This window comes from Chiloscyllium plagiosum, unplaced genomic scaffold, assembly GCF_037043375.1.
Source record: "Chiloscyllium plagiosum isolate Xiang-an unplaced genomic scaffold, Cpla_swu_hap1 HiC_scaffold_29, whole genome shotgun sequence".
In the NCBI taxonomy this organism is placed as follows: domain Eukaryota; kingdom Metazoa; phylum Chordata; class Chondrichthyes; order Orectolobiformes; family Hemiscylliidae; genus Chiloscyllium; species Chiloscyllium plagiosum.
In genome coordinates, this window is record NW_028270167.1 from 87,327,550 (window position 1) to 87,351,895 (window position 24,346).

Genomic DNA, 24,346 nt, shown 5'->3' on the forward strand with positions numbered 1-24,346 from the left:
CATCAGCAACATGACATCCCAACACCTGTATTCAATAATATGACAAATACAGGAGAGCATAAAAAACGCTTTCTTCACTTTCCTATCTTCCTGCAAAGACATTCAGGCCTCAGGGAGAAGGAATTCCTCCACACCTCGATTTCAAAATGCTGTTATTGTGATTCGATGATGTCAATTCCGAGCCTCTCTCATTCGCGTCAACATCATCTGTGCACTCACCCTGTCAAACCCAGTAAAAACATATAAATTTCAAAGGGATCACCTGTCATTCTTATAAACCCCATTCAGTAAAGTCCCAACCTGATTAGTCTTTACTCGCTAGACAATATTTGGTGCAGTTGTTCCCCTCCATCCCAGAAGAAAAATAGGATTATTTCTGTCTTCACTTTCTACCATCCCATTCTCTGTTTCTTTTTTAGCGAACAAATCGTCTACCAATGCCAATATGTTATGCACTAAACCATAAGCTGTTATTTTGTTTAGCAACAGCTGATGTGGCACTGCATGACATATCTTTTAAAATTCCAAGTGCACACAATATATCGGCTTTCCTGTGGTAAAAAAAAGTTTTGTCTCTTTGTTCACTTATTAACAATTGTGTGCACATAGGTCCAGCAAGTTATTAAAGAGGCAAAAGAAATATTTGTCTTTAATGCAGAACAAAGACAGTATCAAAGTGGGGAAGTTTTGTTGCGATTGGATAAACACAGAAGGCCCTGTGATGACCATTGATTTCACTCGTTTTGGGGGAATATTTGGAAGGAAATTTGAAGCTGGTTAATCAAAACTATTCCTACGAAGAAGAGGGTTATCACAAGAGAAACATTTTGACAGACTGGGCCCACTCCACAATAAAGTCGAGGAGAATGAGTGCTGATCATACTGAAACAAATAAGATTCGAGGGGGATTGACAGGGCTAATGGTGAGAGGATGATTTTCTTGATGGGAATGGTGAGTACAGAACCAAGGCCTGACGTAGTCATTGTCGCTATTATTTACTTATCTATGCGACGTAACTCTGTGATCTGCCTGTATTGTTCGCAAGACAAATCTTTTCACTGTGCCTCAGTACACGTCACATTAATTTCAATTCGATTCAATTCAATTCAATTCAGTTCAGTTCAGTTCAGTTCAGCTCAGTTCAATTCAATCCAATTCAATTCGATTAATGTATTTTCAATTCATGGAATGCTGGTGTAATGTTGATGTCATTAGTCACATTTTTTTGAGATGCCAAGAATAGGGGAAATGACCAACTGTCCTGAGGAGCAATAATACAGAGAGAAGGATCATGTACTTCAATTTGATTGGAATGCAGACTAGCTTAACTGCTGTGAGATAAAGTATAGTCAGCGACAGGTAGGGCGGAGCCAAAGATCCAGCAGACTCAAGAAGAAAATTGATGCCGAAGGGAGCAGCTTCCATAGTACAGAATGCAACTCCGGCTTCCAGACGTCATAATGGACAGCATCTGTGAAGACTTAACAACATAGAGGTGTATCCATAGTATGACTGCCGTCTATAGAGGGAGCTCAAGCCAGCCAGTGTTGTTTAATGCAATTTAGTTGTACAGAATCTGATCATGCAAGTGAGCAGAAATTATCGAATCAGGGGATTGTTAGTCATTAGAGTTCTCTTCCGCAGAGAGAAATGGAGACTTGAGTCATTGAATATATACAAATTTGAGAGAGATGTTTTTGATTTCCAGAGGAGTTACGGGTTATAGAAACCAGGAATGAGAAGGAAGGAATCAACAATTTGGAGTAAAGTGAGATCAGTCATTGAGTGTACTTAATGAGTGAGTCAGCTTGGAGGACCAAATGTCCAAGTGCTGCTCCTGTAGCTGAATATAACTTCACAATTATATTGCTTCACAATTTCACAATGACCAGCATCAAATAGATCCCAGACGATACATCCTGTACACACCAGAGCTGCAAATTTGTTCATTCCCACTTTAGATGTGTGTTTTCCCAATGAGTGTTCGATGTTGTGTTTTTCGATGTATCTCATATTGTCCTCCCATATCACTCTCCTGTAGCTCTCCTCATCCTGAATAAAGAGATTAATATAATCAGGCTGCAGCATCTTTCATTTATAAAATTATACAGAAGCATTAAAAATCCGCTTGTGAAACCAAAAAATAACATTTTGCTGTCAGGGTCCATCCTCCCACCCAGATCTGAAAATTATTAATCAGGTTCCCCTCACCCCACTCAAAATAACGCACCCGTAGCAAAACCTGTCGAGCTGCCAGTCTGTGCGATTCATGCTGAAAGTGAATTAAGAATAAAATAGCTGAACAAGAGGATGGTTTAATCGACCGTCATGAATGACGTTGACAATGGATACGTTCTCTCTCCTACCACCTGTCCCAGTCTGAAGTGAGATTACGCCAGTGGCAGGCATGGAATTCAATAAGCCACGTCCTTGCGAAAAAGCCGAGGCCAATACATGGGCAATTACTGTGCATGTATATACCTTCTTATCCTGTTGTGTGAGAGACCTGCCTTAAGCTGCCAGCATAGTAAAATCAGTGTCGACAAAGAGACGCTTCATTGAATGGGCCGCTTGGGATGATCAGACGGCTTCCCCATCCCTCTGTCTCCAAGTTGCCCACTTACAATTGCCTCTTCAACACCAAGAATGGATCTTAATCTTCTAGAGACAGTATGTGGTCTTTGTAGTAAATCCAACAGGACTGCAGCAGTATCCTAGTAAATTAAGATACACCAAGTCGCTACTGATTCACTTTGTGTTTGATCAGTTCTCTAATGAAGTTAGAAACTTGGAGAATACCCATTGAATTTCAAGATCAATGTTTTCTCAATGTCACTTCACTCAACAGGTACCTGTCATTGACTGCAACTACATATTCTCAATCTCTGCCAATTGTGTGCAGATCATTCCTATTCTGAGTGAGCTTAACATGACAGACTCTCCTTTTACCTTGGTGTACTGGTTCCCATGTTGTGATTTCCAATTTTTCCAGTCTTCATCCAATTTCGAATCTAATGTGCCTGTTGAGGCTGCAGCCAGAATAGATACCGCCACACTGCCCAGAAAGAGCCAGAAGTTCATGATGGACAACCTAATAGGCAAAACCAGTGGGCGTTAGACAGGGAGTGGGTAATTTTCAAGTTAGCTGTTTCCTTATTCTGAGAAGGAACAATATAAATTGTACTAATAATACAAACAATAAAATTCCAACAATTCATCCAATGCTGAAAGTTTAATGTAATTCACCTTCATGAGGCATCGTCAGTGGATTGGAATCTTCCAGCACTAGATTGATCAACTTAATGACGTTTTAAATTTCAAACCAATTATTGGAAAGAACACGGTAAAATGAAATCATACTTTTCCATAAATTGCCTTCTTGTGATGAAGGTTATTTGACTCACGGTCCACAGGTTTAATCAGTCAACAGCTCATGTCGTAATGATGACATTGCATTCAACCTTACATTGAGCAATGAGTCCTCAGAAGGCATGACTGTAGGATTAGCAACAGGAAATAAAGAACAGGTGGACATATTTTATATCGTTATCTTCTGTCACTTTAGACAATGCAAAAAAAAATCTGAAGACGACATGTAAATCGCGAGTTGAAAGGGAAGGAAGAAATTGACCCAATGAAATGAAAATGGAAAGATACAGGAAAAAAAAATCAAACTGAAAAAACTCGTATGTCCTCAGTAAAAAATAGAATTAATGATAGAATTCCGACATTGAATGTGTGCAGCATTTTTAAAATGTTGATGTAAAAAGTCACAAAACAATGTGTATGACATGAAAGTTGTTTCAGAGGAGTGGTTCCAAAATGGTCACGGAAGGGATCATTCAACTGAGTATTCAAGAATCCTCCATGTTTAAGAAGTAAACGAACAAGGGAGAGGGAATTTGGCCAGCTCGTTTGATAAGCTTCAATGTGAAAAGGGAAAGTTGAAACGAGAGGCAAGCATTTGCGTTTTTTTTTACACAGAGGCTGGCACATGCCTGGAAAATGCTGCAAGTTGAGGTGCTAGAAGTAGATGCAATGTCGAAGTTAAGAGAAATTTAGACAGACACATGAACAGGCAGGATATGGAGGGTCACAGAACATGTGAAATCAGATTAGATTAAATTAGAAAGGCATCATGGTAGGCGCAACCATGGTGGTCTGAAGGGCTAGTTTATTTGCTGCACTGTTTCATGTTAAAAACCATCGCATATCAGTGAAATAGTGAGAAATGGTTTTCTGGATGACGATGTGTGGTGATGAGAAAGGAACCTAAGGGTCTGGTGGGTCTCACTCCTGTGTTTCTTAAGAGCGTAGATGGAGAGCACAAACCAAGGAATTGTGGGACTTTGTAAGAAAGGTATCGAATAAGTCATTACAATTTTAAATTTCACGTTGATTGCATGAATCAAATTGACAACTATAGCCTTACGGTTGAATGCATGGGGTGTAATTATAAGGGTTTTTCGAAGACTACGTTCTAGAATCAACTGGAGAACAAGCTATTTTCGTCCTGGTATGTATGAAACGAGACAGGATCAACAATAATAATATAGTAAATGATTCGTTCAACAAATCTGGTCACAGCTTTCCGGAATTTCATGTGCAATGTAAAATTGAAAATCTTGGATATCAAGCTAGTGCCTGAAGCTGAAAGAAGATCAAGCACAAGAAGGTGATGACAGCGTTTACCTCAGTTGGAGATGGAAAAAATGTTGAGAGGTAAGAGATTGGATAAACAGTGGGATACAGTTAAGGTAATATTTAGGTATTCATATCAAGGAACTATTCAATGGTGTAGATTGTAAGAGAAGAATGTACCATTTATGGCGAACTACCAAATTCAAGTCTCGTCTAAAGAAATTGATCATCATCTGTGCAAACATCGATTAGGAGACAAAAAACATAGAAACTGACAAATGCCAAACAATGATGAAGAGAACAAGAATATGAATGTTAATGACAAATAAAAAAATAAGCAACTGAAAGCAAGGACTTTAATACTTATTGAAATGAAGAAGCTAGCTGAAATGTTGATTATTTCGATGGTGAGATTTGCCCATGAATAATGGGAAAGACTGATGTCGCAGGGAGTTTGAACAAATATCCAGTTTCATGGTAAAAATAACAAAACAAAAAGATTCAGAATCAAGAGGTAAAGGGAGGGAATTACGTTGATCACGGAAGGAACAATTACTCAGAAAACAAATGAGTTTAAAGTCTGACATTCACTTGGATCTGGCTGATTAGATCTGAACGTTTTAAATATAGTTACTGCAATAATAATGGGTACAATAGTGGCAATATTATTGCGGTTCAGGAATTGTTTTCACTGATTGAAGTCTGCAAATAGGGAAATTCACAAAAAGGAGGAGAATAGAAAATTGAAAGATTTATGCAAGTTAGGAAATATGATATCATTGGCTAAAATAGAACAAAGAGTAACAGCAATAGGTCTATCGGCCCTACAAGCCTGTGTTGACACATATTGTCCGTCACAAATGAACTGCCTTGACTTAGGGGAGCCATGACCTTCAACCTCCGTTCCTATTCTTGTTTTCGACCAGGTACGTCTTGAATACTGCCATTGTGTCTGCTTCCTCCAACTCTTTCGGAATACGCTCTCGGCACTCATCACTTTTTGTGAAATACTTGCCTCTTTTAACATGCACGTCCGCTACACATGTTTCCCCTAGTAACTGACCCCTCCACCCTGGGAAAAAAGTCTCCTACTCACCATTGGATCCATGCCATTTATGTCCTATTATCTGATAGGTCACCCCAAAAAGCAAACTCAGTCTCCCTGATAATGAACATAACACATAGAAAATTACAACACAGCCCTCGTTGCACAGACCTGTGGAACAAAAGTAAAGCACATCTACCCTACACAATAACAAATTCATCCGTAAGTTTTCCAAATGAACATATAAATGACCTTAACGCTGGCTGGTCAGCTGTTGTTGTAAACAATGCGTTCCACACCTTTTCTACTCTCTCAGGAAAGAAACTATCTCTCACACCTGTCCTATATCTAAGATACAGCCCCACAAATTAAAGTTGTCCCGTCGTGCTAGCCATTTGAGGAATAAAGGCTGTCAGTCTCCACCCTGTCTATCTCTCTAATTATACCTTATGTCTCAATTAAGTCACCTCTCAACCTTCTTCTCTCTGACCAAAACAACCTCAAGTGCCTCAACCTTTCCACATTAGACCTTCCATCCATACCAGGCAACACTCACGGAAATCTCGTCTGAAGCCTCTCCAAAGCTTAAACACGTTTCCTCCAATTCGGTGAGCAGAACTGTATGCAATATTCGAAATGTGGCCACACCAGAGTTTTGAACAGTTGTAATATTTCCTCGTGGCTATGAAACTTAATCCCTCTGCCAAGAAAAGCTAATTCTGGATTAGTGGTGCTGGAAGAGCACAGCAGTTCAGGCAGCATCCAAGGAGCTTCGAAATCGACGTTTCGGGCAAAACCCCTTCATCAGGAATCAATAAAAGCTAACACAGCCAGATGCCTTATAAACAAATTTATTAACCTGCATAGCTATTTTCACGGAGCTCTGTACATGGACACCGAGATCTCTCTGCTCATCGACACTTGCAGGAATCTTACCATTCGTCGAGTAAATTTATTCCTGTTACATCCTCATACTTTTGCACGTTAACCTACATTTAGCTCCGCAGCCAGGCTCTACAAATAATTTTTCTCCCTCTGTACCTTGTAATATGCATGAGCACGATCCACAACTCCAGCGACCTTAGTGTCACCCGCAAATTTACTATCATCTACTTGTCCAAGGATAAATCCCATCCAGTCCAGGGGACGTATTTATTTTCAGATTTTCCAGAATTGCTATATCTCCTACTTGTGAACCTCAGTCCTGTCGAAATTCTTAACTTGCATTTCAGTATTCTCGACAGCCTTTCTCCAAAGACAAAAAGTCCCGCATGCCAGGCAACATGTTGGTAAACCTTTTCTGTCCACACTCCATAGCAGTGACATCCTTCTGGAAGTGAGGTGAACAGAAGTGTGAACAATATGCTGAGTGTGGCCTTGAACAAAGTTCTCTAAAGCTGAAACATAATCTCTCCACCCTTGCATTTACTGCCCTTTCAATGAAGCCAAGCATGCGAAAAGCATTTCTTTGAATACCTATCTTCCTACGCTGCTGCCTTCCATGATCTGCGGACCCAGACCCCAGATCTCTCTCCATACTAACTGTCCTAATGATTCTTCATTCACTATATAATTTTCATCTGTACTTGACTTTCCTTAATGCATCAACTGACTTTTTTCCAATTCAACTTCACATGCCATTTTTCTGCCCATGCAGTAACTGATTTATATCCTGCTGTCTACTCCGAAGGTCATCCTCACTGCCCACAAAACCACCAATCCTTTTCGTCTATAAATTAACTAATTTGCCCAGCCATGTTTTCCTCCAAATCATTTATGCAGATCACAAACGACAGATATTGAACCACTGGATAATGTGGAATTTCACTTCTGCGAACCTACCATTTTGAAATGAATTTTGATTCATTCCACAGCTACCTCTTCCTTCTACGAGTAAGCAAGGTCTATTTCTATCTTGCTAGTTCACCCCGAGACAATGTGACTTCAGCATTTTACCAATCTGCCATGAGGGACCCTATCAAAGCTTTTATTGAAGTTTATGTCGACAGCATCAACTTATTTTCCCTCATCAATTATCTTTCTCAACACCTAAAAAAATCGTTCACGTTCGTGCAGTGTGACCTTCCCACATATATATAATGAGTCTATCCTTCATAAGTCCATTTGCTTCTAAATTCCTACAGATCTAACTCTGAGAATCTTTTCCCATCGTTTCTCTGTAACCAATGTGAGGCTCACAGGTCCATACATATCACTCTGACCTTCCTTAAATAATGGGATAACAATGGCTACTCTCCACTCCGCTGGATCCTCACCTGTGGCTCCCCTGGTGGAATCCATTACAGCACAAATATTAAGTAAAGTCACAAAATGCCTGAGGATCATGGGGTTCCTCTCTCTCTCAGTGGACACAGATGGTATGTCGTGGTTAAACATAGGGGTCACCATATCTCAGGAAAGGGCTTAGGTCGAGAATGTGGGACTTTCAAGGTAACTGTATGCGATATGGAAAGTAAAGAATAACAGCACCTTTAAATGTCACACTATAAGCAAGGTTAATCAACATCGTTTTCTGAAAGGAAATTTCATTTGTTCAAACGATTCTGAGGAGAGAACTACAGGTTGGAATTCGTAGGAAGCAGGACAGTATTGTGTTTAGGGAACTAAAAATGGTAGAAATTGTTCGAGATGAAAGAAACAAGAGTTCACACTGACAGAGTTGTATATCAGCGGAAACAGAGAGTTAGCGAACTAATAGGTGACAGACAGATGGGATGAACAGATAACTTCTAAGTTGGCAAGTTGCAATGCGTGGAATGCCGCAGCGATTGAACATGGAACATCATCTGTCTATCAGCTATAGCAGTAACAAAATGAATTAACAGAATCTTTAACAGCCAAATCTGCAGAAATATTGTTTGCAATGTAAATTGGGAAGAGGACACAAACTGTTTGCAAAGTAACGGAGAGAATTTCGCGGCAGGCAGATATTTGGCAGATGGAATAAAATATGGCAAAGTGGTCGATTCTCCATTTCGTTAAGTAAGCAGGAAAGCAGAATGTTATTAAATGGAGAGGAGAATGTAGTTGGACTGAGGGATGCAGGACAGCCCCAAATACATTCTGGAGAAACTCAAAATGTCTACAGAATCTATGGAGTGAGAAACAGAGTTAATGTTTTGAGTCTGGTTTGACATTTTCAGAACTGAAAAGGGCTGGATCTCCATGCCGTTTTTTAAAAAATACAGTCACAAAATTATGTGTATTGAACTTAACTGACAATTGTTTGTCCATTTTGCGCATTTTATTTAAACAGTTCCCATAATTTACTGTTGACGACTTCGAAACTATCCTCAAATTTAGAAATTGTGCTTTTAATTCCAAAGAAGAATCTGTTAAAACCAACTCGGAGAAAGTGAGGGCTGCAGATGCTGGAGATCAGAGCTGCAAAATGTGTTGCTGGAAAAGCGCGGCAGGTCAGAGCAGCATCCAAGGAGCAGGAGATTCTCCTTCTCCTTGGATGCTGCCTGGCCTGCTGAGCTTTTCCAGCAACACATTTTTCAGCAACAATAAGTTAAACCAAAACTTGAGTGAAATGGCAATCATCCTAGTCTTTAATTCGTATGTCTTGAAGGAGCTCTTCATTTCAGGCAGAGATCTCTTAATCAATCATTCTCCAGAGCATATTTTTAATCAGAGTTTATTATCATTGTACAAGACTGTGGTGGAAGTCTTGGTCATGCACATTTGTATCTCACTGGTTCTGCTTTCTCGTATTTTCAGAGATACAGAGAGCAGGTTTATATACAATGTGTGCGTGAAGTCTTCAGTTCACATATGATGCGGGGCGAGAGAGACACGTCAGTTGGAAGCTGGGTTTGAGGGATTCGCTCGTTGATGCATTAAAGATTGATGGGGGGTGGCGAAGAGTATACAGTGTTAAGGGTCGAAAGTCAGGCTGAAAATGACGAGGAATGCTGGGAACTGCAACATTTGATGGTTATTGAGGGTTAGGATTGTGACTTCAGGGGGTCATTTGCCACACAGCGAGTAAGACCGTTGTGTCAGTGTGAGAGATGGGGCGGGTTCTGCTGCGATTAGCTGCAGGAAGGATTGTTCTGTTGGATGGGTGGTTTTGTAATTTGGTAGATGACCCAAATTTAGGGGTGCAGTGGAGAGTGAAGACTATCTCCCAGTAAATGGGACGTTGAGCAGATGTGTCAATGGGCCGAGAATGACAGATGGATTTTAATTTCGCTCAATGTGAGGTGATGCATTTTATTAATGAAGTCGAGGGCATATCTTATATACTAAATAATATGCCCTGGGGAACTTTGTTGAACCAAGAGACCTATGGGTACAGATGCACAGTTCCTTGAAAGTGGAGTCACAAGCAGACAGCATGGTCAATGAATCACAAAAATGTACAACATGGAAACCGGCCCGTCGGTCAACTTTTCCGTGCTGAACAGGAAGCCTCAATTAATCTGGTCCCATTTGCCAGCACTGAAACATACCCTTCTAAACCCTTCCTATTCATGCACCCATCCAGATATCTTCTAAATATTCTCATTGCACCAAACTCCACCACTGGTATTTGTGTTCATGCCTTATTTCACATATGCAATACTCTATCGCAGCCGATAAACAACCCTCCTACCAAATAATTTCTTTCCATTAGTATTTCATATGTTTGTTATCTACATCTATGTCAACTCAGCATCATGATTTCCCTGACCAATATCCTACATCAGTGATGGATTTATGTGAATCCTTTCCGAACAGTGCCACCCTACCACCTTTCCACTTTTGTTTGACGACTCATGAGATATTCAGCTCCTATATTTGGTCACTCTGCAGTCATATCTATGTAAGCATAACTACACCATAACCATGCATATGTATTTGCGCAACTGTTAAATTTACTTTACTGCAAATGCTCATCACAACAAACACAAAGTCTTCGCACTTGTCTTTTCAATGTTTTTTCATCTGCTTAGCTTTATGTTGTACAATGGCCGATTTTCGTACCCCATGTATTTTCAGTTTTCCACTTTCGTGAACAACTGTTACATTTGAAATTTGGCTTCTTAATTTTGTACGAAGTTCCTCAGAATAATTGTGCAGGACCTATTCCTTGTTCTGAATGTGTCATGTACACCGAGTACGTACACTGAGAGTGTACTGCTGGAAAAGTACAGCCGCTCAGGCAGCTTTCGAGGAGCAGGAGAATCATCGTTTCGGACACAAATCCTCCAACAGGAAGGGTTGACACGATATGTTTTTTCAGCACACATTCTCGACTCTGGAAGCCAGCAACTGCAGTCCTCACTTTGTCATATTTGGTACTCATATGTCAACTTCAAAATAATGAATCCTCCCCCCTTCCATTGTAAGTTCCTTTTCTTCCCTGAGCAGCTTCCCTAATCCTATCAATGGCTGGACAAGAGTCTGGACTCTTGTTCAATACTGCAGAAAAAAATCAATAACCATCGCTATACTGCCTCCTCCTCCTACGTTTCATTATTCTTCTCCAGAAGGTAATGTCTTACTCAGTGGTGCAGTGATCAGTGAGCTCATCTAACCCTCAGCCACCAAACTCCTCCAAAGAAGGTGGAAGAACCAAACATCCGCTGAATAACAGGAAAGGCGGTGCCTCCTCCACCACTTCGGTCCCCAGAGCTATGCCAGCTGCACCCTACCTTACATCAATATTGATCAAATTGGAAGACCATCGCCTTAAGACTGTGGCTGCCACCTCAAAAAAAGTATGAAATGTATATTGAAACCGCACTGGTGCACGGCAGTGTCTTCATCTTGGTCAGTAATTTATGAACTCTAAGGAGAATATCTTCAAGATTAACTTAATCTTTATACAATAGATCCCACACCCGACAGTCACCACACATCACCTGTTCTGCCATTGACATTTCATGAAACTTATTTTTTTAATGTAATTGATGACGAATAAACTAAGTACTCTCACTCAAAAGTATTAATGTTCTGAAAATTAAGAAAACAAAAGGGAAAAAGTATGAAAATATTTCCTGGATTTTAAAAGAAAAAGCAAGTGAACAAACAATCGCCTTTTAATCACTAACCCATTTCTGTGAGATTAAATGTTATTTTTTCTAAACATCATGCTTTTGGGGTTTGGAAGTGTTCACAGAGCTGACTCTTGATGGCTTTCTGAGATTCAACTTTCAGCTCCTGTTCAGCTGCAGAGTGACCAATTAATAAAAGAAAGGATTGTCTGAAATCCCTCACTCACCAAACTCTCCAATGTGCACTCGGTTTCAGATGTACTACACAACTGATTTGGAAGACTACAGATTACAAATGTAGGGAGACAAAAACTGTTAATTCGAAACTCCATTGGTATGTTTGCTGAATCTGCATCATGGTTGAGCAGAACTGATAACTAACTAGTTAATATATTCACATTAAGTTTTTACAGTACACCTGCCCACAAAAGTCTCTGACTGTAGCCGTTATACAGCATATTTTAATTCCACATCCTGCACAGACAACCGCAGAGAGGTAGCAGCATTTTAGAACATAAGAGGACTGTGTCACCAGGGAATTTCCCACAAACCAAAGTGCCATCCATGAAAGCCAGCAGCTCTCCAATACTCAGTGTGACCAGATGAATGGTTTCTAAATTAAAAGGTGAAAGGAATGTTCTCTGGGAGGCCTGAGAAGCTGTCAATGTGACAAAGCAACTGAGCCAAATAACTAAGATTAATGAAAAAGTCAACAATCCAAACATTCCACATGAAGTAAACAGAGCGAGAAAAGAGATTTGATGACCGTATTCATCTCGCGTGAATGTGAAAATATTGTATCTTCGATTTAAATACTATAACTTGTGAGATCCTTTAAATCTATGAATAAAGCCTACCCAAGACCCACATGTTCGGAAAAAGGATCACCGACCGCAAAACATTATCTCGCATTTCTCTCCATCGATACTGACAGACTTCCTGAGTTTTTCCAGCAATTTCTGTTTCGGTTTCCACTTAAAACTGTATTCACTTTCCCCTCTAACAGAATCTCTTCGTGTAATACCACAGGCCTTTAAAAAGTGTAAGGTTGACTTTGAGCTGACTTGATATTTCTGCTTCAGAAAAGCGTAAAATAAACTTTTCAGCAAAAGATGCCGATCACAAAAGATAAGTTTGATACAGACAAAAACGTGAACACGCTCAGAATATTAAACGCCAAAGACTGATTTGCTGTGCAGTGCTACCCTTACACATATAGCAGAGACCTAAACATTCTATTCTGAGTCTGTGATTGCGCTGTGCGACTCCAGTTCAGTCAAGCTCACCTTTAGAAAGTCAAAGTTGTTTTATCACAACCCGAAAACTTATCAATGCATTCACTCAGGGCAACTGAATGCCACGAGAACCTATATATTCATATGACTTGCAGCTTGCGGATGTCACCGCTGAGATTATGAATGTGAATAAGCTTTGAAAAGGAACAGTAATCATGATTAGTGCAGAGGCACTCTCATTATACAATACCTTCATATATTCAGAATGCGTATACTGCTGAAGGAATAATTGTTGTTTTGTTTTCTACCTTTAATCAAGGGCTTCTCTAACTTATACATCATGGTATATTTCAATTTACTAATCCTCATTCAATAAAAACGCATAAATACTGTCGCTGTAAGAGCAGGGCAGAGATTGGTCATGTTACAACTATGAATTGCACCCCCTGTGTCCCCAAAGCCTGTCCATCATATAATAGGGACAAGTGAGCCTCAATGACGGATCATTCCCCACTTGTTCAGACAGGTGCAGTTCCAAATCCACTCAGCAGCACAATGGCACAGTGGTTAGCACTGATACCTCACAGCACTAGATGTCCGGCATGACATTCCCGCCTCGGGTAAGTGCCTGTGCGGAGTTTGCACATTTCCCCGTGTCTCCGTGGGTTTCCTCTGGGTTCTTCGGTTTCGTCCCACAGTCCTAAGATGTGCAGTTTAGGTGAATTGGCCATGCTAAATACCCGAAAGTGTTGGGTGAAAGGATAAATTTAGGGTTGCACTTTGGAGGGTTGGTGTTGGCTTGATGGGCCGTAGGGCTTGTTTCCACACTGTATAACATCTAATCTCTAAATAAAAAAAGAATCAGAAGTTGCAGGAAAAACGTAGATCTGGCTGCATCTGTACAGTGAAATCCATGTTATGGTTTTGTGCCCCGTAACACGTTTTGAGAATCCACGGATATTTGACAATTTACGACCATTCATGGAAAAGCAGCCGACTTAGTTGGCAACATTTCCACAAATATGCATGCCCTCCACCACCGATACTCAGCACCAGCAACATGTACTGTCTACAAAACGCACTGCAGAAATTTGCCTGAGATCCTGATACAACACATTCCAAACTGGACACCTACTTCAACTTAGAAGGACATGGGCAGGAGGTGTAGATGGATACCACTAGTTGCAATTCACGTCTAAAGCACACAACAACCTGACTTGGAAATAAACATTGCTCCTTCAGTGTCACTGAGCTCAAAACCTGCATTACACTTCCTAATAGCATAGTGCATTTAACAAGCTCATCGCCACTTCCTCAGGTTTAAAAGAGGAAAGGACAATAAGCATCAACCAAATCAATAAGTCCTAAATCCTGTGAATGAGTATTCAGGAAATAACAAACGGACTGAGACCCGATATTCACGGGACCTTCATATGTTGGTTACCGTGACATTAAATAGAACTCTTTCCTCCTGTACTCCCTCACTGAATGAGCACCGTATCCCAGAACATCTCATATTGCTGCACCTGAACACAGCTGAAGCTGATTCAACCTGAGACGTAACATCCATTAGACATAAATATCCACCCTGATCCAAACAAATCTACCTTTAAAATAAAGATTCAAAACTGGAAATTTGTCAAAAAGTAGATAATAGTTACTATCGTTAAAAGTAGACAACTATCAAGGAAAATATCGACATGAAACGATTAGGCTACGTATGTTGAAATATCCAGATTGAAACTTCCCAGGTTAAATCTGTGCAGTAAGAATATGTCCAGTTTTGCGACCTGTTAACCACTGTCAGTTAGTACAGAGCAGGAATGGGAGGATTTGGAACTCCATCACCTCACGGATCAGGGAAAATGACAGAGCAGACTGAGGCAAAAATCAGAAAAGCCCCTCAACGAATCGGGGATAGTTCGGTTGAGGATGCCTCACAACTCTCTCCATCGTGGCTGGATACACTTCAATTCACAAATCTGAAAGACACGATCCCATGTTTCATATGAAACATCATATTCTATTCCTAATCTGTCCTGGTCCATCTGTCGACCCATCACTGAAGTCCAAAAGGAAAATAATACCTTGCATGAGTAAACTCACCTTTGAGTGCTCTTGTCCATCGAAGTACAGCTGTCCCTCAAACTAGTTCAGTTCTGAATTTGTGTCAGTGGTGCGACTTTATATCGACACAGCTTCCAATATAAATCCATCCTTCAATTCTCTGATTAACAAATAGGACAAATCATCTTATGAATGATTTCAAATGTTGATGTGGAGGAGTTGGTATTGAACTGGGGTGGACAAAGTTAAAAATCACACAACATCAGGTTAACGTCTGACAGATTAGATTTCTATAAACTGGTGTTATCTGCTTTTTAACTATGCTCAAATCAGTCAGTGCAAATCATTTGGAGAAGTGCTTAAGAATTTTCCAACATCGCCAGCTTTAAAAGAACACTGTGTTCCAATGTGATCATATGATACGTCCTCTTTTTCTATTAACATTTTTATTTTCCACAAATGGTTGCACTGCCAGAATGTGGAAACAGGCCCTTTGGACCAGCAAATCCACAACTACGCTTTGAAGAGTAGCTCACCCAAACCAATTCCCCTACCACACATAACTTTATCCCTGACTAATGCAATTAACTGACACATCGCTAAACTCTATTGAATATTTAGCATAGCCGATTTACTGAACCTGCAAATTTTTGGAATGTGGAAGGAAACCGAAGCATCAAGAAGAAACCATGCCAATGCGGGCAGAACATGAAAACTCCCGTGGCTGTAAGCGAATAGGGATCACTGACGCTTGGAGATACCTTGCTAACCACTGAGCCACCACGCCATTTCAAAAACCACTGCTGATGCAGGAGGATCGTCAGCATTGCAAAGGGGAGATTGATCGAAGTGTCACCTAACTGTCAGCATCAAACATTTTTTTTTATGGAACAAAAAGGGGAATAAATCTCCTACTACCCTGCATCAACCTTCAATTAGATCCCCCTGTGGATAAGGATGGTGTTACCAGGGGCAGCGTGACATCGCCATGCCTCAATCATGAGGACAGACCAAGTTCATAATGAACAGTAAACAACTTTCCATGTTTCCCAAAATAATCTTCCAATTTTAGTGGCACTATCGGTTAGACAACCAATTGCCAAATTTCCAAATTGCCAGTAAAAAATAACAACAACCGCCTAGCTATTCTGATTCCATTTTCTAACATTTCATCCATAGTCTTGTAAGCGTTGACATTATAATTACCAAGTGAAAACAAGGTTGGCTTTCAACTGAGCCCTGAAATTGACCCCTGAAACTGACCAATATTCAGACTACATTTCTGGAAACTTACACGAGAGGAATTGATTCCTTTTATGATCACCACAAATGAGACTCGCATTGGAGAAATAATTTCATAAATAGTCTTATAACTGATTGAACTGAAAGTCCATCGGTTATAGAAGTGGGGTTTGAATCCATATTCCAAACTGAAAGAGATGGACTGCAGTGGCCACAATTTTCAAGGTACCACCTGAGGGTTCTGGGTAATCAAAAATGGAGCGCGAGAGAATTTGTGATTGTCAGTGCTGCAGCTTTGAGACGCTTGTCAATGTTAGATTTGATTTCCTCGGTTTTTTTCGGAAGAGTATCACTGCTTTATAATTTTGTGCATTGGTTTATTAAGTTGGCAAAAGAATATCAGTATATAAACAGACATTGCTGAAAACTTTCAGCAAATATCACAGCATCAGAGTTAAAGTTTCACAACGGGTGATTCTTCCTCAGAATTCCAAACCTCCAAAGAAGCTCAAAGCAAGTTACTTTAAAACAAAAGAGGGAGCAGGGGCCATATGAGAGGTGAAAAATAAAGGATCATTTCGTGTTGCTCAGTCAAGATCATGGATTACACTGCCGAACAACATTGCGGGTTTCCCTACATGACATAGACTGCAGTGATTTAAGCTATTTGCCACCTCCTTATGTTTAACTAAGACCGTGCACATCTGACGAACCAGACAGTGACTTTTCCGAGCTGCCTAGCTGTGCTATTACTTTCATGTATCACTGGACAGCCGATTTCAGCCGAAGACAGATACAAAATGAAATTAACAGTTGGCCTTCAGAAAACTCGCAATGGGGAATTCCTCGCATCACGGAAACTGCGAGGTGGTTATTTTCTCTAATCATTCTCTGTTTGTTTGTAAACTACTGCGTAGAGAATTTTTTAAAAAGATGACCTTCGTCCAAAGCTGGAATTGGAACAATGACTCGCCCGAACTCTAAGGGGCAAGGTTACATTTTAAAGAAAGTTTCCCAGTAGGGTGACTTCTTAAATTATATTTGCAAGTGGGCACGTGTGTTTTGCCTCACTATGGCATTAGACCACAAGTCTGTAAGCTATAGGAACATAAGTAGGTCATTCAGCCCATCAGGTCTGCTGCACCATTCAATCATTGCTGAGAGCGTCTCGACCCTGATGTCCTGACTCCATCCCTTTACCCTTGATGGCGTTGCGAATCATAGACCAATCTACTTTTGTCTTCACTCCACTCAATGCCGTTACCTCAACAGCCTTCGGCGGAAATGGGTTCCACAGATTTACCACACTCTTCCAGCAGAAAGTCCTACTCTCTCTGTTCTAAAATGACGTCCCTTCATGCTGAGGCTGTGCATTCGAATGTTCATCTCGCCAACTCGCCGAAAACTATTCACCATGCCAACGTTATACATGTCTCTCAGTTTTCTGTAACTTCCAATGATATTCTCTATCATCCTTGTTGTGGTTCTGTTCTCCGAGCTGGAAGTTTTTGTTGCAAAGGTTTCGTCCCCTGGCTAGGCGACATCATCAGTGCTTGGGAGCCTCCTGCGAAGCGCTTCTTTGATGTTTCCTCCGGTGTTTATAGTGGTCTGTCCCTGCTGCTTCCGGTTGTCAGTTTCAGCTGTCCGCTGAATGAGATTAGTGAGCCCTACTACGGTTCTGGGTAAAGTGTTAAAAAAAAATGTTGAGATTGAAAGGTTATATTTCTAATCAACTACAGCTGAATAAGTTGATTGGGAGAGTCAACACGATTTCATGAAAGTTAGTTCGTGCCACACAAACCTTATTGAATACTTTGAGATGGGGACAAAACAGGAGAATGACAGTAAAGTGGTTGTTAAGGTGTATATGGATTTCATCATAATGTTTAATATGTTTCCCCACGGTAGGCTATTGCACAAAATACGGAGGCATGGGATTTCGGATGATTATGCGGTTGGGTTGACTCGCTGAAGAAAGACAGTGGGTGATAGTTGATGAAAATTGTTCATCCGACAGTTCCGTTACAAGTCTTGTACCTTACACCAAGGATCAGTTTTGAGCCCAATGTTGTTTTCATTTTTATGAATGACTCAGAATGCGGGCATAAAGGAAAGTGTTAGTAATTTTGCGAATACGCTATGGTCGGTGGAGTTGTGAATAGTACTGAAGGATGTTATAGCTTTCACAGGCGCATAAATAAGCTGCAGAGCTGTTCCGACAGGTGGAAAATGGAGTTGAGCATGGAAATATGTGAGGTGATTCACATTAAAAGGAGCAAGAGGAATAAAGAATACTGGGCTAATCGGAAGAGTCTTTGTGTTGGAGATAAGCAGAGAGATGTCGTTGTGCCTGTACATAGATCCCCGAAAGTTACCATCCAGATGGATAGGGTTGGTGAGTTAGCTTTTGGTGGAAGAGGGATAGTGTTTCGGTGCCAAGAGGTTATGCTGCAACTGTATAATAATCTGGTATGGCCCCACAAGGAGTATTGAGTACAGTTCTGGTAATCGCATTATACAGATGATGTTGACACTTTGGAAAGGATTCAGAGGAGATTTACTTGGATGTTGCCAGGTATGGAGGTAAGATCTTAAGGGGATTTGACACTGTTAAGGGGAAGACGTTTGAGAGGTGACTTAATAAGGATATACAATATAAGGAGAGATTTAGTTATTGTGGACAGTGAGAGCCTTATCCCTCTGATTCTGATGGCTTGCAAGATGGGATGGAGCTTTAAATTGAAGGGGAATAGATACAGGACAAATGTTAGATGTAGTTTCTTTCCTCAGAGTGAAGTAGTGGCATGGAAAGCACTGCCTGTGAAACAGTAGACTCGCTAACTTTAGCTGAAAATAGAAAAACATGTGGATGTAAATGAAATATTAAACGACAGATAAGCTTCAGGTTTGCTCAACAGTTCTGCGCAATGAGAACCAAAAGGCCTCTCCTGTTTGATGTTCTATGTTCTATTCTAGCCATCTCCAAATGAATGCTTACGTTGCGTATGCTTCCCGAAATATGAAGACAACTTGAATGTTAAGCTGACAAGCGTACTCACTCGCATACTAAACTTCTACCTTTCCTACCGAAATGCCCACTCTCAAGCATTCCCACATGCATTTTATTTGGATGTTGCCTGGTATGGAGGGAAGATCGTGTGAGGGATGTGACACTGTTCGAGGGAAGAAGGTTGAGAGGTGACTTAATAGGGATAGACAAGATAATCAGAGATTTAGTTGGGGTAGATAGTGAGAGCCATTTCCCTCTGTTTCTGATGGCTCTCAAGATGGGTACTAGCTTTAAATTCAAGGGTGACAGATACAGGACAAATGTCCGAGGTCGTTTCTTTCCTCAGAGTGAAGTAACAGCATGGAAAGCATTGCCTGTGACAACAGTAAACTCACCTACTTAACCGTCATTTAACTGACAATGGATTGACATGTGGATGAAAATGAAATATTAAACGACAGATAAGCTTTAGGTTCGCTCAACAGTTCTGCGCAATGAGAGCCAAAAAGCCTCTCCTGTTCGATGTTCTATATTTTATTCTAGCCATCTCCAAATGAATGCTAGCGTTGCATTTGCTTTCCGAATTATGAAGTCAACGTGAATGATAAGTTGACAAGAGTATTCACTCATATCCTACACTTCTACCCTTCCCACCGAAGTCCACAGCCTCACGCGTTCCCACTTTAATTTCTATCTGCCACTTCTGCACACTCTCCTCGGCTGTCCGAGTCCACCTGCAGCCTTCCCGCCTCCTGAAGACGACATATTCTTCCAACTATCTTTGTGTCATCTATGAATCCAGCGATATTGCTTTCGGTTCTTTCATCCCCATTATATCAGGATCTGTAAACTTCTGGTTTATGTGAGCAAATCGGCGCAATATGTGAGAGAGAGGAAACAGCATGGGTCCCTTCGAGTCCGTGGTGACTCCATCGCAGACATAATCAAATTCATCCCTTTTGACCTTTTATTGATATAACTGAGTTCTAAGTTTTGGAAACGATGTTTTTTCTGCCCAAGACAGTATGCACTTGACAAGCTAAAAGGGTAAACTGAGAGTAGTCTGGATTATGCAGTATCTCCTGATATCCAGGCTTATTTCAGGATTAACTTCTGGATTCTATCCAGTTATGACATTGATAAGAACATGAATACAACCTTTTGGAGGGGTATAGGCCAGCCAAATGAGACTAATTTAGTTTGCGATTACAATCAGCATAGATTAGTTGGACCGAAGAGTCTGTTTCCATGTTGTATGACTCTCTGAAACTTCGTTAAAGTTGTGAAAGATGAAGTCAGAACCTATTCCGTTAGCATTGCTTTTAAGGAAAATCTCAGTCAACCAAATCTATAAGCATCATTGAAAGTGTCAAACCTGTTCGGAATCCCATGATAAGCACAGAGCCTAGCATGCAACGCAGAGTATGTTGCAGCTTGGAGATCATGTTATGAAAATAAGATAAATTCTGTAACAGAATGGAATGGTATGTTCCTTTGAGTTTTGAGTTTTGAAATTTCAGGTTGAAAGTGTGACCAATGACAATTGATTATCTTTCTGAAGACTCTTCTAAACTACAATAACCAATAAGAATTTATCTCAGCAACGGTGGAACAGACGACTTGTGGTGAATGGCCTCCATCTACTCCTGTGTTACTAAACAGGGTTGTTTGCGAATGTTGCTGAAGAGGAGGACCAGTTCAAAATACGTACAACACAGATGGCCTCCTTCTTCAAGGACCGCAATTTCCCCCCCGACGTGGTCGACGGTGCCCTCCACCGCATCTCCTCCACTTCCCGCTCCTCCGCCCTTGAGCCCCGCCCCTCCAACCGCCACCAGGACAGAACCCCACTGGTCCTCACCTACCACCCCACCAATCTCCATGTACAGCGCATCATCCACCGTCACTTCCGCCACCTCCAAACAGACCCCAGCACCAAGGATATATTTCCCTCCCCTCCCCTATCAGCTTTCCGTCGAGACCACTCCCTCCGCGACTCCCTTGTCAGATCCACACCCCCCACCGACCCAACCTCCACTCCCGGCACCTTCCCTTGCAACCGCAGGAGGTGCAACACTTGCGCCCACACCTCCCCCCTCACTTCTCTCCAAGGCCCCAAAGGAAACTTCCATATCCGCCACAGATTCACCTGCACCTCCACCCACATCATCTACTGCATCCGCTGCAGCCGGTGTGGCCTCCTCTATATTGGGGAGACAGGCCGCCTACTTGCGGAGCGATTCAGAGAGCACCTCTGGGCCACCCGGACGAACCAACCCAACCAACCTGTAGCACAGCATTTCAACTCCCCCTCCCACTCCACCGAGGATATGCAGGTCATTGGACTCATCCACCGCCAAACCACAACAACCCGACGGTCGGAGGAGGAGCGTCTTATCTTCCGACTGGGAACCCTCCAACCGCAGGGGATGAACTTGGACTTCACCAGTTTCTTCATCACCCCTCCCCCCACCTTGTCTCAGCCGGATCCCTCCAGCCCGGCACCGCCTTCCTGACCTGCAGTCTTCTTCTTGACCTCTCCGCCTCCATCCTACTCCGACCTATCACCCTCACCTTGACCTCTTTCCACCTATCACATTTCCAACGCCCCTCCTCCAAGTTCCTCCTCCCTACCTTTTATCTTCTCCTGCTGAACACTCTCTGCTCATTCCTGAAGAAGGGCCTGTGCCCGAAACGTCGAATCTCCTGTTCCCTGGATGCTGCCTGACCTGCTGTGCTGTTCCAGCAATAAAGTTTCAACTGCGAATGTTGCAACAGGCCAGTGGATAGTTACTCCACAGTAGGACGACGAGGGACTTGTTGAATGCTGACACTCAAGTGTAACCTGTCTACACAATCTTCCTAGTGCTGACACTATCTCTACAAATATGGAAACGAATGAATATCGTGACGAAAGCGAGTACCTCATGTAACAATTACATGTTAGATCTGTGTTCCTGTGAAACTGTGCATTGCCTTTAACTGAGATGACATATAATTCAGAAACAAAAAGGAAGCGAATGTAATAATCTTTCACATTACAAAAAGTTCTGCTTGTCATGCTTGTTTTTCGGAGGAATTGGATATTTTAGCAGTATACTGACGTAAACGCTCTTGACACGTTCATTACATTCCCAATTACGAGTCTGAATATGTGGACCCTCCTGGAAGACTGTGTCCACATAATATGGGAGTCCAGTTGTTATTGGCTGGAGCTGCACTCACTCACTCACTCACTCACTCATTCACTCGCTCACTCACCTTCCGGTCTTCATTGATAAATTGGAAGGCAAGGGACAGATCAAGACTCATTCGCTGTGGTATGTTCAGACTTAACAGGGCATAAATACTTCAGTTCTGAAAATACGTTGCTGGAAAAGCGCAGCAGGTCAGGTAGCATCCAAGGAACAGGAGAATCGACGTTTCGGGCATAAGCCCTTCTTCAGGAATGAGGAAAGCCCTTCCTGAAGAAGGGTTTATGCCCGAAACGTCGATTCTCCTGTTCCTTGTATGCTGCCTGACCTGCTGCGCTTTTCCAGCAACACATTTTCAGCTCTGATCTCCAGCATCTGCAGTCCTCACTTTCTCCATAAATACTTTAGTGTCAGCATTTTGGAGAAATGATAAAACTTATTGTACATCACCAGCCAAATGAGCTCCTTTTTCCTGTTTATTTTACTATTTGCCATTAGATGTCGACGATGCTGTATTTTCAGTATATATCAGCCACCACATACTGGCTTGAGAAAGTGGTCTAGAATTGTCAATGGAAATTGCTGCTTTACTGGTGGGGACGGTGCTCCCACAATGGTCTTACGGCTTCTGGAGACAATGACACTGACAAAAGAGCAGCAATATATTTCCAGGATGGTGTCGAGTATGGAGGGAAATGTGAATGTGGGGATTGTCCATAAGTCAGTGCTGGTCTCGCCTCCTCAGTGATGGAGTTTGTAACGGAAGGAGTAAGCTTGGTGACTCACTGCAGATCATCCTGTAGACAGTACATACTGCAGCTGCAGGGTAGTAGATATTGCAGGAGAAACATAATCGAGGAGCGGGAACCTCAATCAAGTATACGGCTCTGTGTTAGACGGTTGTTGTGTTATTGTGGCTTCGACATCAGCATGAGTGTGGTTTATTCCACCATGGTGCAGACATGAAGATTGTTGGTTTTGCGGAGTTTCTGAAAAGTCACGAGTTGTGGCAATTGTCTCAGATTCCCCAGCTTCTGTCCTGTGTCGGCAATCATTGTGTTAGTCTCGGTGCTCCAATCCACCTTCTGGTCAGTGAGGAGCACGATAAACTCATGGTTTTGACTGTTCGGGTGGTTCTATTTTCGGACAAGGAAACCACGATGGAAGCTGCATATCCATGAAATGGTAAGTTGTGTTTTTAAATAAAGAAAAACAGGAAGAGGAGGTAACTCGTCCCTGCAATTGCCCAGGTGCATGCGTTGTCTCTCTGGAATGAAAAATTGCAAACGTTACTCTGCTTTTAAAGGAGGATGAAAAATGAAAATCGGGGAATGACAGACCAGTTCACTTAACATCTTTGAAGTGAAATTATCGTAATCTCTCATCAAGGATGGAGAACTTAATTGAAGCAGAAAGCCAAAATTCAGATTCCTAAAGGTGCAATGACGTTATCATTGCCTTTCCCAAATTAAAAAGAAATTGATCGGATCTCGTAATTGCAGGTATCAGGACGCCTATTGTTTGATTTTGCTTATCATTGGAAGACCAAGTCTCAGGAATTGCGTTGATATTTTCCACATAATTTCTCCCAAATTAGGGCATGATGCAGTGAGGGTGGGTATAAAAAATGGCAGTCACTGGGTAAGGATGACCACTGTCCAGAACTGGTAGAAGTAAGCCAGAATAAAGTATTTGTCCCCATTCAATGTTTCGGAGGTTTGCATGCGATGTATGTTCGCATTGACATTGTCATTGTACAAACCAATCAGAACACATCTGTAAAGTTAATTGAATATTGGAGACAAAGTCTAACAGGTGAAATGTAGTCTTCATTGGTTATGATTATAACCTTTCCTTCTCTAAATTAATTTGTAGCTTCTTCATCATCTGGTGTGTGGATTTCTTT

The 24,346-nt window shown here is 41.5% G+C and overlaps 1 pseudogene across 1 annotated transcript in view; it reads right to left on the bottom strand.

Moving 5' to 3' along the window:
• The window catches only part of LOC122552419 (procathepsin L-like), a 38,060-nt pseudogene extending 22,786 nt beyond the window's left edge, over positions 1-15,274 (bottom strand). The window contains exons 1-3 of the transcript XR_015752032.1: positions 15,034-15,274; positions 2,951-3,092; positions 1,931-2,053 (exon numbers count right to left, since the gene is read on the bottom strand). The product of XR_015752032.1 is annotated as a procathepsin L-like (transcript). The remainder of the gene's footprint in view (positions 1-1,930; positions 2,054-2,950; positions 3,093-15,033) is intronic.
• Between the last annotated feature and the right edge of the window lie 9,072 nt (positions 15,275-24,346).